Genomic DNA, 17,022 nt, shown 5'->3' on the forward strand with positions numbered 1-17,022 from the left:
TGCCCAAGGAACCCAGATGTGCACCCATCCAGCAAAGACTTTCAATAGGAAGATATAATAAAAAAGGATGTCGAGCACTACAGCAGATGAAGTATTAGTTGCTTTGATTGTATGCATTCCTCATATATATGCTATATCATCAATATGCATTCTTCCACTTCTTCTGTGTGTATTTGTGTTAAGTTAAGATTTATAATTTGCTTCTACAGAATGGCTCACTCCCACAAGACCTAAGATGTCAGGTTGTATGAAAATGTTTAATGAATATAACAATGAATTAGAAAAAAGGAAAACAAGAATTGACAGTGCAATTCTTACAACAAAAGCACTTAATGTATACTATTATTAATATAACCTTTACAATACAAAGAGATAGACTGTTGTGCCAGTTTCCTTTTATTGTCCTGCCTCAGTTTCCCTAAATTGTCCTGCCTCAGTTTCCCTAAATTGTCCTGCCTCGGTTTCCCTAACTTGTCTCGCCTCAATTCCTTTAATTGTTCTGCCTCAATCTCCCTGGTTGCAATTCCCCTTTTCTATTCATTAGTACTGAGATTATTAGGTTTGTATAGATCTGACCACTCTGGCATTCCAAAAGATAAGACTCCAGATGTCCTATCTCAGATATCTAATTGGCATCCTCTATCTCTAAATTCCAGATTTTCTGTCTCTAGTGACTACCCCCTTCACTCCCAGTTTATCAGAATTGATGGTTCTACCCACAGAACTGAATTGATGGTCCCTGCCTAGAAATTCTATACGCTCACCAATGTTCGGACTCCTTCCCTTGTGTTTGGCTTCCCTGATCACTTGGAGCCATATATAAATCATTGGAATCTCACATTTGATGCTGGATTCTTTGAGAGGAAAGTCCAATTCAGCCCTGGAGGCAGAATGGATTCTGCTCTGCCTCCAGACTATCTTTCCCTCTCAGAAACCCAAATAAAATAACAAAAACTCTCTAATCTCTATCTTGTCTCAGTTTCTCTGGCATTATAAGACTAGAGAAGGAAAAAAGAAAGAATACATCAACAATATGGGGAAGCATCAGCTTTGCAGACTTCAGGATGGGGAATCCTGGATCACAACCCTTGCAAGTCCTGACCAGGAGGGTCCCAGGTAGAACATCTTCTCCATGGGTGAAATTCCAATTGGGTATTGATCTATCATGACTTAAATAGCCCAGGGAACAAAGGTGGCTAAATGCCATCGATACTGACTTCACTTTCCTGAGCGAATCCAGAATGGGGGCTAGTCCTGCCAGAGTCTGTCAGGAGAGAAGCTTTACTCCTGGAGTGGATAGTTCCAGTATATAGATGATGTGTCCTTGGTGGATTTGGCCAGAATCCACCCAGGACAGTATTCTTTAAGCTATATTTGTTCGCAGGGTTATTTAGCAGCTGCAAAACAAGGGTGAATAATAGTTCACTGTACTGTAATTACTCCCATGGACATGATGGGAAACTGAGGGCTGGGGCCTACAGAATCTTAATCTTATACCTATATCTTTCAATTTGTAGGAGAGTGAACACCATTTTTGTGGGGAGAATATTACTTAGCTACAATTCTTTATAATATCTCAGTAAATACTTTTACTGTGAGTTAATTTTGCCTATTGGCTTACTAGGAAAGAAAATTCATCCTCAGACCCATGAATATAACATTAGGATTTTGGACCAGCAACATGCTTTGAACCTAAGTTTAGTCCTCCCCTTAAGGAAGGATTGTGACTTTGAATTGAGAGATATACAGGGCTGGTATAGACAGTTTTAATTTTGGATAAACCTTTAAAAACCCTTGTTGAGTCAAGATGGCAGAGTAGTAGGAAGAAATATAGAGAATTTCCCTTCTGCATCTCTCCTCATCTCCACCCCCCCCCAAAAAAAAAAACCCCTTCTAAACATATCTAGAAAATACATCGGACCAAATCCTAATCAGGAAAACCAAGAAAATATCACAATGATTCCTTTTCCAGCCAAGGTCATTATAAAGAAATAGAGAAGTCTATTGACAAAAGGAACAAAATTTAATCAAAAACATTCATTATGGAGCATTCCAGTTTTCAAGGACTGGTAAAGGAACAAGACAGTACACGGAAAAAACTAGGTCCCAGACCCATACCAAGGCACCACAACTTTGCTCAGGTATGCAGAAACAGGTGTTGACTGGCAGTTTTGTCACCCATTACCCAGTTCCAGCTCATGAACCCTAAGGTGGAATGAGGAACAGACCCTTGCCTAGGAGGTATTTAATAGTATTTTATTTTTCCAAATACATATATAGTTTTCAACATTCACCTTGGCAAAACTTTGTGTTTCAAATTTTTCTCCCTTCCTTCTCTTTCTTTCCCCAATATAGAAAGCAATCCAATATAAGTTAGACATGTACAATTCTTCTAAACATATTTAAAAGTGATATTCTGCAAAAAAGAGTAGTCACAGAGTCACTTTAACTCAGTCTAAAGTCCATAAAGGAATAGCCAGAACAGGAATCCTAGACCAAAGGAAAGCCTTTATTTCACTCTGAACCAGCAAAGTTATCCAACTAGTTGACTGAGACTATTGCATTTTTATGATGCATTGAAGGCTATTTATGGGCCAAAGACTTAAGGTGCTTCTCAACAACTCAGTGCTGATGGTATCACACTGATTAGCGATAAGAACATGATCCTGTTGTTCTCAATAGAGTATAATCAATCAATGCTGAAGCTATTGACCATTTACCGCAAGTTAAAATCAATCACTCCCTAGCTGAAGTTCCAGCTGAAGAGGTTTTAAATGCCATTAGACCCCTTTCATGTGGCAAAGCACCAGCTGAGATGTACAAGAGGGAGTCCATTGCTCATACAAAAGTTGACTGAAATTTTCATAGTATATGACAAGAGGAAATTATACTCCAGGAGTTCAAGGATGCCCTCCATTGCCTTCTATGTAGAGTCATTCTAACTACTCTAATAATGATAAATTTCTTAGGAGTTACATATATCATCTTCCCATAAACTGTTTAACTTTCATGTGACTTTATGATTTGTCCACCATGCTGTGATGTATAAAAAGTCTGAGATATAATTTCTGGATAAGTAATATTCAATTTATTATGTCTAGCTAATAATTAATAAAAGAGGTCAGTGACACTCTCAAAAAATAAAAATGCCTCCTAGAGAAGATTCAGTGCTTAAAAGGCCTTTGGGAAAGGGGGTATATCTGAGGGTGGAAATCAGATCTGATTGGTTAGCAATCAAAGAGGGAATGGGACATATTAATGAGAAGGTGGTCAAAAAGTCTTCAGCTCTTCCTGACCTTATGTAACCTCAGCCACCCTCACTCCTCCCCAGAAATCTGGACAGAAGAATCCATCTCTACCTAAACTACTCTGACTGGTTTTCCCCTTCATAAGTCACCCTAAATTTTAATGGAAGGTCCTAAAGACAGGGGCAAGATCTCACCTAGCCTGGATTCTGTTTGTAAGGTTTTCTAGTTGAATGGGATCTCATGCAAGATTGAAAAGTAGATACCCCAAAGATTTTGGCAATATCTTTTCTCAGCAGTGTCTTTCAGAGGCTGGCTAAATAATCTACAGGGGTGGTTTCTGAATGAGGAAATAAGGAGTAATAACCTTAATCTTAATCTAATAATTGATAGCATAAAAGAAAAATAGTCATTTCTCTCATTGTTTACTTTTATACTTCTCTTTAATATTATTTATCAAATTTTTTATTCAGTTCTGGTTTTTTCATCAAGAATGTTTGAAAGTTCTCTATTTCATTAAATATCTATTTCCCCCAAAGGATTATACTCAAGAAAGGTTATTCTTAATTATTCAAGGATTTCTTGGAGACATCTAATTCCTTTGCCTTTCAGAATGTCATATTCTAATTATTGTGTTCCTTGAATATGGAAACTGCTAAATATCATCCAATCCTGCCTATGGCTCTAGGTTATTATATTCCTAAGAGTTTTCATTTTGGGGGGTCTCTTTCAGGAGGTAATTGGTGGATTCTTTCAATTTCTAAGTTATGACCAAAGAACATACATATTATATTTCAAGAAACCATAAAAGAAAACTGCTTGGATCACTTAAAAGCAAAAGGTACCGTAGCAATAGGATCTGCTGGTTACCTCCCAAAAGAAATCTGAAAATGAAATCTTTCCTGAAAGACTTAGCCCAAATCCAATATTTCCAGGTCAAATAAAAAGTACTTCAAGTAGCTAGGAAGAAAAAATTCAAGTATAGAGGTGCTTCAATCAGAATAGCACATGATTTAACAGCCACCACTATGAAGGAGGGATGAGCTTGGAATAAAATATTCCAGAAAGTGAAAGACATAAGCTACAACCAAGTCTGAGTAAATTATTACAAAGAGGAAAATGGATCTTTAATGAAATAGATTTCTCAACATTCCTAATGACAGTGCTAGGTAGAACCTTTGAAGAGGAAATATTAAAAAGTAAATATTTTTGAATAATCAAAAGGGACTAAACTAAAAGATAAAGTAAACTAAAGGACTAAAAAATAAACTGCTTACTTTTAATATAAGGAGATGATACATATGTCCCTTCTAATACTTATTATCAATAATGGTAGTAAAAAGGAATTTTTATTAAACAGAAGACCTGAGAGTGGTTGTTACATCTTAAACACCTTTAAAAAAAAAAAAAGAGTGAAAGAAAGGAGAAAAGTAATACACAGAGGTGGGAGGAGGAGAAGAGTGTTAGGGGAAATTATCTCACAAAATTGCAGTAAGTAGACATCCATATAAACAAAGAGAAAGTGGCTGGTGTTTGAATCTCCTCTCAACTGAATTGTCAATGAAGTATGCATAAGCAGTAAAATAAGACAGTAAGACAACAATATTGGAAAATCAAACAAATTTTTACAGATTTAGAAACATTAATGACTAAATAGGAGTTCAATTGGCCAATGATAAAACATTTTACCTATTTCTTGACTGAAAGATGCAGAATGTAGATTATGACATATTATGGGACAAGAAGTGGGAGAGGGAGTGTTTGACTATATATGTTTGCAAGAGGAGTTTTGTTTTTCTCAGTTGGGGAAAGAAAAAGGAGGAAGAGAGAAAGAAGGCAACTTTTTGATAATTGAAAAAAATTTTTTAAAAGAATCCTGGGTAAAATTTGGTAACAGAAGTCTATCAATGCCATATGCTTTTATAGTAACCAAAGGATAAAATAGTTAGGCCACTGAGCCCTTTCAAAGAAGAAAATACAATAGGACCTTCAAAAAAAAGTCCAACCATCACTTCTCTAAATTGCTCATATGCATCCATCTGGGACCAATTTAATAGTTTCACCAAAAAAATAATTAGAAGGTATTAGTACTGGTTTAGATTTGTGAATTAGTGTAAGGAATTTGGGATGGAAAGAAATCCCCCAACAAAGCAAATCACCAATTGTTTTATAACTTGCAGTCTTAGAGAATTTCTTAGGTGGGTAAGTAATTTGCTCAGGATCACACAGTCAGAATATATTAAAAACAGTATTTGAATCCAGGTTTTCCTTACCCAAGTCAACTCTCTATCTGCAAGGTCACATTCCTTCACCAAAATGCAACATCAGTCTGTATTTTACAAAGCAGGATTTTACAGATGTACTTCAAGGGTGCACAATTCTCTTTTTACAACCTAGTCTAGGAATCACTGAAAGCTCATTAATATATCAAACAGCCAATGGCAAAAGAACTGTAAGAGGAGAGAAAAAGTCATATTTGACCATGATATAAAAAGATATGCAAAACCTGAGCAAACACAGGGAAAAGAATTAAATGAAAAATAAGCATTCAGTTTGGAGCAGAATCTATAACTGAAGGGCAGAGACTGACCAGGGAAGTTTGGAGGAGACTCATGAAGAAGGGTTTGGCTCTCTCTCTAGGCCATAAATTCTTAATCGTTTTTGTGTTATGGGATTAGAAGGAAACTAATTATGTTGAAATAGTTCTTTCTAAAAAATCAAATTCACAGACCCTACATTAACAATTCCTGATTTAATTGCTCTGACCTTCTTGTTCTGGAAAGTCCACTTTTCCCTTCTGTCTCTAAGACTATAAACCCTCAGGCTATTTCTCTCCTGAGAAAGCTAGATGACACTGGAAAGAATCCTGGAAGTGGAGTCAGGAAGAACTGAGTTAAAATTGGACCTCAGTCATTTACCAGCAATGTGACTAAAGAAATCATTCAACTTTTGTCTGCCTCAGTTCCTTGATCTTTAAATAGAATAAAAGTGTATACTTTCTGTAGAGGGTCACAGTCAGTGGGTTATAAGACCCTTCAGCCCAGAGGGAACCTGCTGACAATGTCTGGTTCAGCTCCCCTACTAATCAGACTATGATCGATTAGATCAATATGAGCTTGGAATACTCTGCCACAGATGGAACATAATAGTTCCTATGAACATTTGGTGTGACTTCTCTCACTCTTCTGTGTTTCTTCTGAGCTAATTTCTTCTGAGTTGCTTTGTTCATAGAGCACAGAACCTTTTCTGATGAGGGAACTCCATAGGTGTCTCCCATGTCAAACAATCAATTCTAAAGTTCTTAAGAGAGACCTTGAGAGCATCACTTCTTTTTGACAACCTTGTGAGCTCGTGCCCTTTGTGAGTTCTACATAAAATAATTTTTTGGTAAGCATACATTTGGCATTTGAACAATGTGGCCAGCCCAACAGAGCTGTGCTCTCTGCAGCAGAGTTGATGCTTGGTAGTTTAGTTCGCAAAAGAATCTGTGTCTGGTATCTTATCCTGCCAGGTGATCTTCAGAATCTTCCTGAGACAATTCATAACAATGATCAATTATAAGTCTTAGTTAGATCAACTCAATGATCTACTAATGGGTTCATTATGCTATCTATCTCCAGATAGGAAATTAAAGGACACAGAAAAAAGATTATATATATACATATATATATATATTTATTTATATTTTTCTTTTTTGTTTTTAGGTTTTTTAACAATAAAATTAAGGTAGGAATATGTATTGTACAACTTTTCATGTGTAATGCATATTATATTTCTTTCTTCTCAATGAATGGAAGAAAAGGTATATAAAGGGAGACAATCTGGAATGGAAAATAAAATAAAATTGAATTAAAAGCATTTCAGAGAAAAGTATCTTTCCTTCATTCTCCTATCTTCCCTGGAGGCACTTTCTCTGCAAGTTGCAGCTTTCAATTTGCTCTGTATTTTTCTATGAGTACATGCTAGCAAATTGCAGATTTCTCTTTTCTTCACATTTTTTGTCTACTAGTATTTCAGCATCATGACTTCAGGGTTTCTATGTGTAAAACCCCTTTTTTTTTGATTGGCATATAAGTTATGTTTCAAAGTTATTGAAGCTAAGTTCTTTACTCAAAGTTAGTATTAGATCGAACATATTTATCATTTTTGATGAATAATATATATTTGCATTTCAGCTAAAATTTCCCCTAAGTATTCAATGATTAGATTTACAATCCTATTTTCATAGTTTTAATCAGATATGCTCCATGAAAATCATTCTATTACCAGTTTCAACCACAACCTAAGCACAAGATCTAAACAAAAATACTATTGGTGAAAACTCAGAAACATAACACTTAGTAATGGAACATTTAATCAAGCTTCTCTAGAGTGCATTCAACAGGTATATTCTAGAACACATTTTCTGTGAGATAATATGCCTGATATGTATGTGAAGAAATCTTTTCTCATTATTTTATTTGCTATATTGTTGATTTAATGACTTTTGAACTAATATATCTTTCAGCTGGTTCAGTATCTACCTCTTAATCTTGCATCAAGCTATTATGATTTCTGTCTCTATTCATCATCCATTTTTCTGCAGACTTTCTATGAATCTCTGTCTTTACAACCAGAAACTAGGAATTTTCTCTTGCCTTGTTTCCCTGGCTTATATATGAGAAAATTCTTAGAGCCAGTCAAAGTTGGGTTTCTGTATCGCACAAAAACAGATAGATCCTAGAGAATCAACTAAAAAACTATTATAAATAGCTCACAACTTTAGCAAAGTTGCAGGATACAAAATAAATCCACATAAACCATCAGCATTTTTATATATCAAAACCAACAGCAAGAGATACAAAGAGAAATTCCATTTAAAATAACTGTAGATAGTATAAAATATTTGGAAATCTATCCACCAAGGAAAGTCAGAAACTATATGAGCAAAATTACAAAACACTTTCCACACAAATAAAGTCAGACCTAAACAGCAGGAAAAATATCAAGTGCTCTTGGATAGGTCAAGCGAATATAATAAAGATGACAATACTACCTAAGCAAATCTATTTATTTAGTACTATACCGATCAAATTCCAAAGAAATTATTTTATTGACCTAGAAAAAATAATAAAATTCGTCTGGAAGAACAAAAGATCAAGACTTTCCAGGAAACTAATGAAAAAAAAAATCAAATGAAGGTGGCCTAGCTGTACCTGATCTAAAACTATATTATAAAGTAGTGGTCTCCAAAACCATTTGGTACTGGCTAAGAAATAGAATAGTCGATCAGTGTAATAGGTTAGGTTCACAAGATACAAGTTAATGACTATGGTAGCCTAGTGTTTAACAAACCCAAAAACCCCAGCTTTGGGGATAAGAATTCACTATTTGACAAAAACAGCTGGGAAAATTGGAAACTAGTATGGCAGAAATGAGGCATCGCCCCACCCCTAACATGGTATACCAACATATGGACAAAATGGGTTTATGATCTAGACATAAAGAATGATATTATAAACAAATTAGAAGAACATAGGATAGTTTATCTCTCAGACTTGTGGAAGAGGAAAGAATTTGTGATCAGAGGAGAACTAGAGATCATTGTTGATCACAAAATAGAAAATTTTGATTATATCAAATTTAAAAAGCTTTTATACAAACAAAACTAATGCAGACAAGATTAAAAGGGAAGCAATAAACTGGGAAAATGTTTTTACAGTTAAAGGTTCTTATAAAGGCCTCATGTCCAAAATATATGGAGAATTGACTCTAATTTATAAGAAGTCAAGGGGCAGCTAGGTGGTGCAGTGGATAGAGCACCAGCCTTGAATTCAGGAGGACCTGAGTTCAAATCTGGTCTCAGATACTTAACACTTCCTAGCTGTGTGATCCTGGGCAAGTCACTTAACCCCAGCCTCAGGAAAAAAAAAAAAAAAGAAAAGAAAAAGAAATGAAGCCATTTTCCAATTATAAACAGTCAAAAGATATGAATAGACAATTTTCAGATAAAGAAATTGAAGCTATTTCTAGTCATGTGAAAAGGTGCTCCAAATCACTATTGATCAGAGAAATACAAAATAAGACAACTCTGAGATACCACTACACACCTCTCAGATTGGCTAGGATGACAAGAAAAGATAATGCAGAATGTTGGAGGAGATGTGGGAAAACTGGGACACTGATACATTGTTGGTGGAATTGTGAATACATCCAGCTATTCTGGAGAATGATTTGGAACTATGCCCAAACTGTGTATACCCTTTGATTCAGCAGCGTTACTACTGGGCTTATATCCCAAAGAGATCTTAAAGAAGGGAAAGGGACCCGTATGTGCAAGAATTTTTGTGGCAGCCCTCTTTGTAGTGGCCAGAAACTGGAAACTGAGTGGATGCCCATCAATCGGAGACTGGCTGAATAAATTGTGGTATATGAATGTTATGGAACATTATTGTTCTGTAAGAAATGACCAGCAGGATGATTTCAGAGAGGCTTGGAGAAACTTACATGAACTGATGCTGAGTGAAATGAGCAGGACCAGGAGATCATTATATACTTCAATAACAATACTATATGATGATCAATTCTGATGGACGAGGCCCTCTTTAACAATGAGATGAACCAAATCAGTTCCAACAGAGCAGTAATGAACTGAACCAGCTACACCCCGTGAAAGAACTCTGGGAGATGACTATGAACCACAACATAGAATTCCCAATCCCTCTATTTTTGTCTGCCTGCATTTTTTATTTCCTTTACAGGTTAATTGTACACTATTTTCAAAGTCCAATTCTTTTTATACAGCAAAATAACTGTATGGACATGTATACATATATTGTATTTAACTTATACTTTAACATATTTAACATGTATTGGTCAACCTACCATCTAGGGGAAGGGGTGGAGGAAAGGAAAGAAAAAAAAAAAAAAAAAAAAAGCAAAAAACAATGAACAATTCAAACCAGTGACTTGTTCAGTAATGAAGAAAGCCATCTGCACCCAGAGAGAGAACTACTGTGGGAATTGAGTGTGGAACACAACATAGCATTCTCACTCTTTTTGTTGTTGTTTGCTTGCATTTTATTTTGCTTCTCTTTTTTTTTCTTGTGCAGCATGATAATTGTATAAATAAGTATACATATATTGGATTTAACATATATTTCTACCATATTTAATATATATTGGACTACTTAATCATCTAGAGGAGGGTGTGGGTAAAAGTGATGGAATTGAGACACAGGGTTTTGCAAGAGCTAATGTTGAAGAATCATCCATGCATATGTTTTGAAAAATAAAAAGCTTGGGGCAGCTAGGTAGTGGAGTGGATAGAGCACCAGCCCTGAAGTCAGGAAGACTGAGTTCAAATCTGACCTCTGATACTTAACACTTCCTAGCTGTGTGACCCTAGACAAGTCACTTAACCCCAATTGCCACTGGGGGGGGAAAGCTTTAATAATACACATAAATAAAAATTATTTTTAAAAATTTAGAAATCTTGTTCTCTGATTTATCTATGACTCGTATTCTCTATAACAATTGTTCTTAACCAATTTGCCTTCTGTCTCCTTCAAAATGAGCTCGTTTGGAAGTCTAATAGTGCCCATTCTTTCTGCCTTTACTTCTCCTGTGATTATCAGCCTCTAAAGCAGCTGGTAGGTAATGATTAATGCTAAGAGGTCATGACTGCCAAATTGACTTCCAGTCTTTACCAGCATTCAGTGTGTCTCATTATTTCAAATCAAGTATGAAATTAAATTCTGGTTCCACATCTTTCCATTTATCCTTTCTGTTTCTCTACATCAGTTCTTGGCCATGACTAAGTCCTTTATATACTCTGAGTAATTTCTTATTTTGGGATACTGAGGTCTATATACTGGGATGAACAGCTGGAGCTCAAGCTCCAATGCCATTAGTTCAGAAGTTGATCTTCCCCCAGATTTTCTAGTCTGTCCCTCTCTGTGAGAATTCTAAAACCTCTTAAGCAACTTTTTATCTTTGGTGAGAGGTCTAGCTTCCAGGTAATATATCCCACTCTTATTGCTCCAAGGATGTGAGAATAGACTACTGTTACAGAGAATTTATAGATCCAGTTGTCCATCACCTTGTATATTTTAATAAGCACATGTCCCCAAATTGTACATAGCTATTACAAAAGGTACTCTCAGTTTCTTTATTCCCCATGTCAATAGGCACTTTTGTAAAGAACTAGGAGAACTAAAATCTAAAGAGAACTAAAATCTAAAACTCTGAACCAATGTTTCAAAAATTTAATAGTCATTTTGTTTATTATAGTTTAAATTTTACTTAACCACACAATTGTTGTGGAGTCTGTGAAGGAAAACAAAAATACTTACCTTAAGCTTACACCTATGCAATAATTATAGTGGAACAACTGATTCAATCTATAATGGCTGTAGTAGAAAGTTCTTCTGTACAATTACAACCTATGAAAGGAAAAAAATGCATATATCAAAATGTATATAAAAGGAGGCAAAATCTTTCATTGATCTCTGGGGTGTTACAGTAAAATAAAGATTCCATATGGGTTTCTAGAATTTAATACATGAGTCCTTGTGACCAGAAAGTCATATAGATGACTACAAAGGGATATTTGTGATGAGGATACACGTCAGTAGCAATTCCTTCTTATAATGCTATGAACTTCACTAATATCATCAACTTGTTCTTTACTGCTTTCTGCTTAATATGGCATTTCCATTTTATAATGGGATATTTGCTTTCACATCTTGATCTATTTTTTACTAAATTTCTCTCTCTCTCTCTTTCTATCTCTTTCTGTCTGTCTTTTCTTTCCTGTCTCTGTCTCTGTATTTCTTATTCCCTTTCTGTGTCTTCCTCCCTTTTCCTCTTCTCCTCCCCTCTCTCTTTCTCTCGTCCCTATTTCTCCTTCTATCCCTTCTCCTCACTTTTCCCCTCTCCCTCCCTCTTCTCTGTCTGTCTTTTTCTCTATCTCTCTCTGTGTGTCTCTCTTTTAGTGTTTCTTTGTCTCTGTCTTTCTCTCCACTTCTCCCCTTCCTCTTCCTTTTCTCTCCTTTCTCTTCTCCTTGTCCTATCTCCTTTTCTCCTTTCCTCTCTTCCTCCTCTGATTTTTCTGAGGTTCATTTCTTATACTCCTTATACTAAAGTGAAGACAAACTGACATTCTTTTAGTGCAGGGTTTCTTAACCTCTTTCATCTGTGTAACTTGTAGGGCAGAAGTTCTCTCTCTCAATGCAGATTAGCAACTCTTCAATTATTATTAGTGGTATTAGTTACCTGGGGCACTGGGAATATGAGTTACTTGCTAGTGGTCATAAAGCTAGTATGGTGTTTTTTGTTTTTTTTTTTAAGTTCAAAATATATTTATTAAGTTGAATAGCATACCATCTTCCCTTCTCCCTTTCTTTTCTTTTTTTTTTAAGTTGTATTGATAATTTTGCCTCCATAACAATCATTTCCAGATAGACTAGTTTTGTTCCATTGTAATGAAAAATGAACAGTTCCTGACCCATCAACAAAGCTGATTTTGTATGCAACATTCCATGCCCTCAGTCCCCCATTTCAACAAGGGAGATATGCATTTCCTTATCTATTCTCCAGGTATAAGATTAATCATTTTAATTAAAAATTGTTCTTTTTTATATCGCTGTCATTGTATATGTTGTTTTCCTAATTCTGTTTACTTCATCCTGAATCAATTAATATAATTCTTCCCATGTTTCTTTGAATTCTTCATATTTGTTACATTGCAACATTTCATTATATGCAACATTGATGTAAACTGTATCCCCCTGATCTTTGGAGGGATGAACCTGACTTAGAGAAACCCTAAAATCCAGACCTCTGGGAGGGGAAGATTTCCACCTACAATTCAATTGGAGATCTTGGCCTGGAGCATAATCACCACCCTTTATTGAGGTGAAAATTTGTCCCTCAAATTCATCTGGAGATCACTCCCTAGCTTCAGGCCATAAAAACTCAATATAATCAAAGGCTAAACCCCAAACCTTTGCTAAAAATCCTAACAGGATTTAGCCCATTGAGGAAGTTGTTTCTCATTGTCATAAACCCATTTTTGCCACAAATCTCACTGAATTGGAATTGCAAATTCTTTCTCAAGAACCTGAGGCACCCACCAGGAGATCTCTCACCCTCATTTCTCACACCTCCATAATATGTCAACGCAGTTTGTTTAGCCATTGAGCCAGTATGTTTTAGAGGAAGAATTTGAACCCAGATCTTCCTTATTCTAAAACAAATCCAGTATCCACTATTTAATACAGTCTCTCAATTAAAAGAGAAGTTAAAGAGTTAAAGGCAGTCCTGTGAAAATTACAGACTCTTCCTCAGTATAATATTTTTAAATACTTAAAATACAGAGGATTACAAAATAAGCCAATTAAATTGAAATACAATTAGAAAAAATATGTTTAAATCATATTTACTTCGTAGTCACTATGACATCCTTCTAGTAGAATGCTCCAGGCTAGGATTAAATCTATTTTTTTTACTACATTTGTCTGATTGAGTTCTTTGATCCCAGGCAACAACAAGACATAGTGTCTAGAAAATCCCTTGTAACTCCCACTAAAGACCCAATTATAAGCCTGTAGGAAGGCTGAGATTGAGGTACATTCAACTCCTCTTTAACTGCCTTGAAAATGAAACTGGAGGGACAAAAGCTATGTTTATAAAAAAAATGGCAAGGCTTTAACTCTCTACCAGCCTAGTTCAAACACTAAATCCCCTTAACCTCCTTACAATACCCCTCTTCATCCTCCTTTGCCTTTTCTTCCTCTTCCTCCTCCTCTTCTTCCTCCTCTTCTTCCTCCTTTTCTTCTTTCTTCTCCTCCTTCTTCTCTTTCTCTTCCTCCTTCCCTCCTCTTTTTCTTTCTTTCAGTCTTATTTTATACCTCCTCAATGCTATGAAATCCTCTATTCACTCCTCAACAAACTTTGACAATAGCCTCTCCTATAACCACATCAAATGCTTTTACCCACATTAAGGGAATAATTTGCCTTGCAAATGCAAAACAACTTAGCCCCAGAGAATAAACAAAGAGTATTAACAAAAATTTGGGAAAAGAGCATAAGGTCTTTGAGGGTAGTAGGGACTCAACATTTTTGTCTTTGTTTATAGTAGTTGTTTAATAAATTATGAGTTAAATTGAGTTGATAGTAAGTGACATAGCAGAATAAGATTTGATCATGGGAATCTATAGAAAGCTGATTGAGAATTTTTTTTAATACTCTTTGTTTATTCTCTGGGGCTAAGTTGTTTTGATTTGCAAGGCAAATTGTTCACTTGATGCTGGTAAAATCATTTGCTATGAGTATAGGAGACTGGTGCTGGCTATTGTCAAAGTTTGTTGAAGAGTAAATAGGGGATTTCATAGCATTGAGGATGTGTAAAATAAGACTGGAAGTAAGAAAAAGAGAAGGAGCCAAAGACCTTGCTGCCTTTCAGGAACAGCCATTTGCTTTTTGACTCAGATGACCATGGAGTTTAAATTTTGCTTACACTTGTTTGAACTGTTGGGTTTATTTGCCAACACACATTGTTGAGGTGTGAGAAATGAGGGGTGAGAGATCTCTAGCAGCAATGAAGTCTCCAAGCTGGTGTCATAGATTTTTGCAAAAGAATTCACAGTCCCAAATGCAGGTGAGGTTTTTTGGCAAAATTGGGTTTATTACACTGAGAAACAACTTCCCAGAGAGCTAGTTCCAAGGGAATTTAGCGAAGGTAGACTGTGGCAAAGATGGGTTTACTCTGAGAAATAACTTCCCAGCAAGCCAAATCCAGAAAGGAATTTTAGCAAAGGTTTGGGGTATAGCCTTTTAGTATATTGGGGTTTTATGGCCAGGGGCTAGGATCTCCAGATGAATTTGAGGGACTAATTTTCAATTCAATAAAGGGTGGCGATTGTTTCCCAGACCAAAGTGATTATTAGATCAATTGGGAGTGGAGATTCCGATGAAAACCAGATAGCTTTTCCAAGAGAATTCAGGTGGGTAGGGATCATTTTTAGGAATTTCCCAAACCAGGTGGCTGACTCTTCACAAAGATCAGGGAGACAGTTCTATTACATCAACATCACTGCAAAATCAAAAGATCTGAAATTTATGGAACTCTTGAAGTGAATTTTAGATGTCTCAGAAATCTAAATCCTTTCAAGTTACAAGTTGAGCCTCTTTCTTCCCATTATCTTTTCAAAGGAGATAAAAATCATTTCATATTCTTTACTTTCGTGAAGTTTTCCTTTCTCTTACCTGATAATGACAGGGGAGCCCCGAAACTCTCACTCTCTCTCGGACTTTGGGGAGAAAGCTTGGAAACTCCCTCAAAGAAGCTCTCTCCTGAGAAACTCCAGGGAATCAAGATAAAGTCATTCTGTTATCTAGGTAGGGCTAGTTGAGTCCAGATCTGGAGAATTCCAACCCTATTAAATTGAAGATTAGCCCAGAGTCTCATTCAATTCCAAGATTTTTTCTGATTCCAGCTCAAAACCACTCCCAGTAAGTGGTCTTATTTAGGCCTGGGGGCAGTGACCACATTGAGGAAATCTCATTCGGTTGAAACTTCTGTTCTCAGATTTCCTTATAAAAACAGCAATTTTAAACTCAGTCCTTGCAGAGGACCTGACATGCCATGCCATACATAGCAGCAACTCTGTCCACTGAAATGATATTTTCTTTCAGCATTATCCTCTCTTTATCTTCCTCACCTATTTCCCTAACAAAACTTTATACTTCTCTGTTGGGATTTCTATACTAGAAATTCTCTATCTCTCTGCCAGGACTCCTCCACTAGAAATTTTAATTCTCTGTCAGGACCTTGCCACTAAGGAATTCAGTCTTTCTATTCATGCATAGCAAAGGTTGACTTCCAATGTCAATAATAAACTTCCTTTACCAGTCTAGCTTTTCGGGTTTGTAAATTCCTTTACAAAGGACCTCTACGCCACCAAAAGGGATTCCCACAGCTCCCTACCTTGTGCGAATCCTAAAGGGGATTTAGGGGAGCCAAACCTACCACTAACCTCATTATTTAACTCCCTGACTGCCAGGAGTTCTAAACGTCATCATATTTGGTTCCTTGATCAGGAACCCCAAAATCTAGACCTCATCAATAACATAATCCTTTAACTTCCTTTTCAACTGAGAGATAATGCTAAGTAATGGATAGAAAACTTGTTTTGGAATAAGAGCTGGATTCAAATTCTACCTCTAAGAAAGGTTTAGATCTCCTGATACAGGAGCTAGTATGTGCTCTGTAACCATTAGCAAATAGCACAGCCTCCCAGTACTCCATGCAACTAATACAAATAATAACTGAAGTTGCTAATCTGCATTGAAAAAGGGAACTTGTGCTCTAAAAGTTCCTTATACTAATGAAATTATTATCGCAAACTAGAAAACCTTCTTTGCTTTCTAGTTTATTAATCCTCTCTCTCCCTTGGTCATTCTTTAAATTCTATGATTCTCTTTAGTTGTAGAGCACAGAACCCAGCATAGTATAGGTTTGAGGACCTGAATATATAAAAATTACATCATAGTCCTTCCATATTGTCTTCCTAGCTGTGCAATGAAATTAAAATTGCTTTAAAAAGCAGTTTAGGATCATTAGGGAATAGAACACTGGCCGGAGTCAGGAAGGCTTGAGTTCAAATGTGACCTCAGACACTTATTAGCTGTGTCACCATGGTCAAGTCACTTAACCCTGATTGCCTCAAAAAAAACCTATATATATATATATATATATATAGCAATTTAGCCTGATTCCTAATCAGCTTGCTAT

Source organism: Sminthopsis crassicaudata, chromosome 2 (assembly GCF_048593235.1).
Source record: "Sminthopsis crassicaudata isolate SCR6 chromosome 2, ASM4859323v1, whole genome shotgun sequence".
In the NCBI taxonomy this organism is placed as follows: Eukaryota; Metazoa; Chordata; class Mammalia; order Dasyuromorphia; family Dasyuridae; genus Sminthopsis; species Sminthopsis crassicaudata.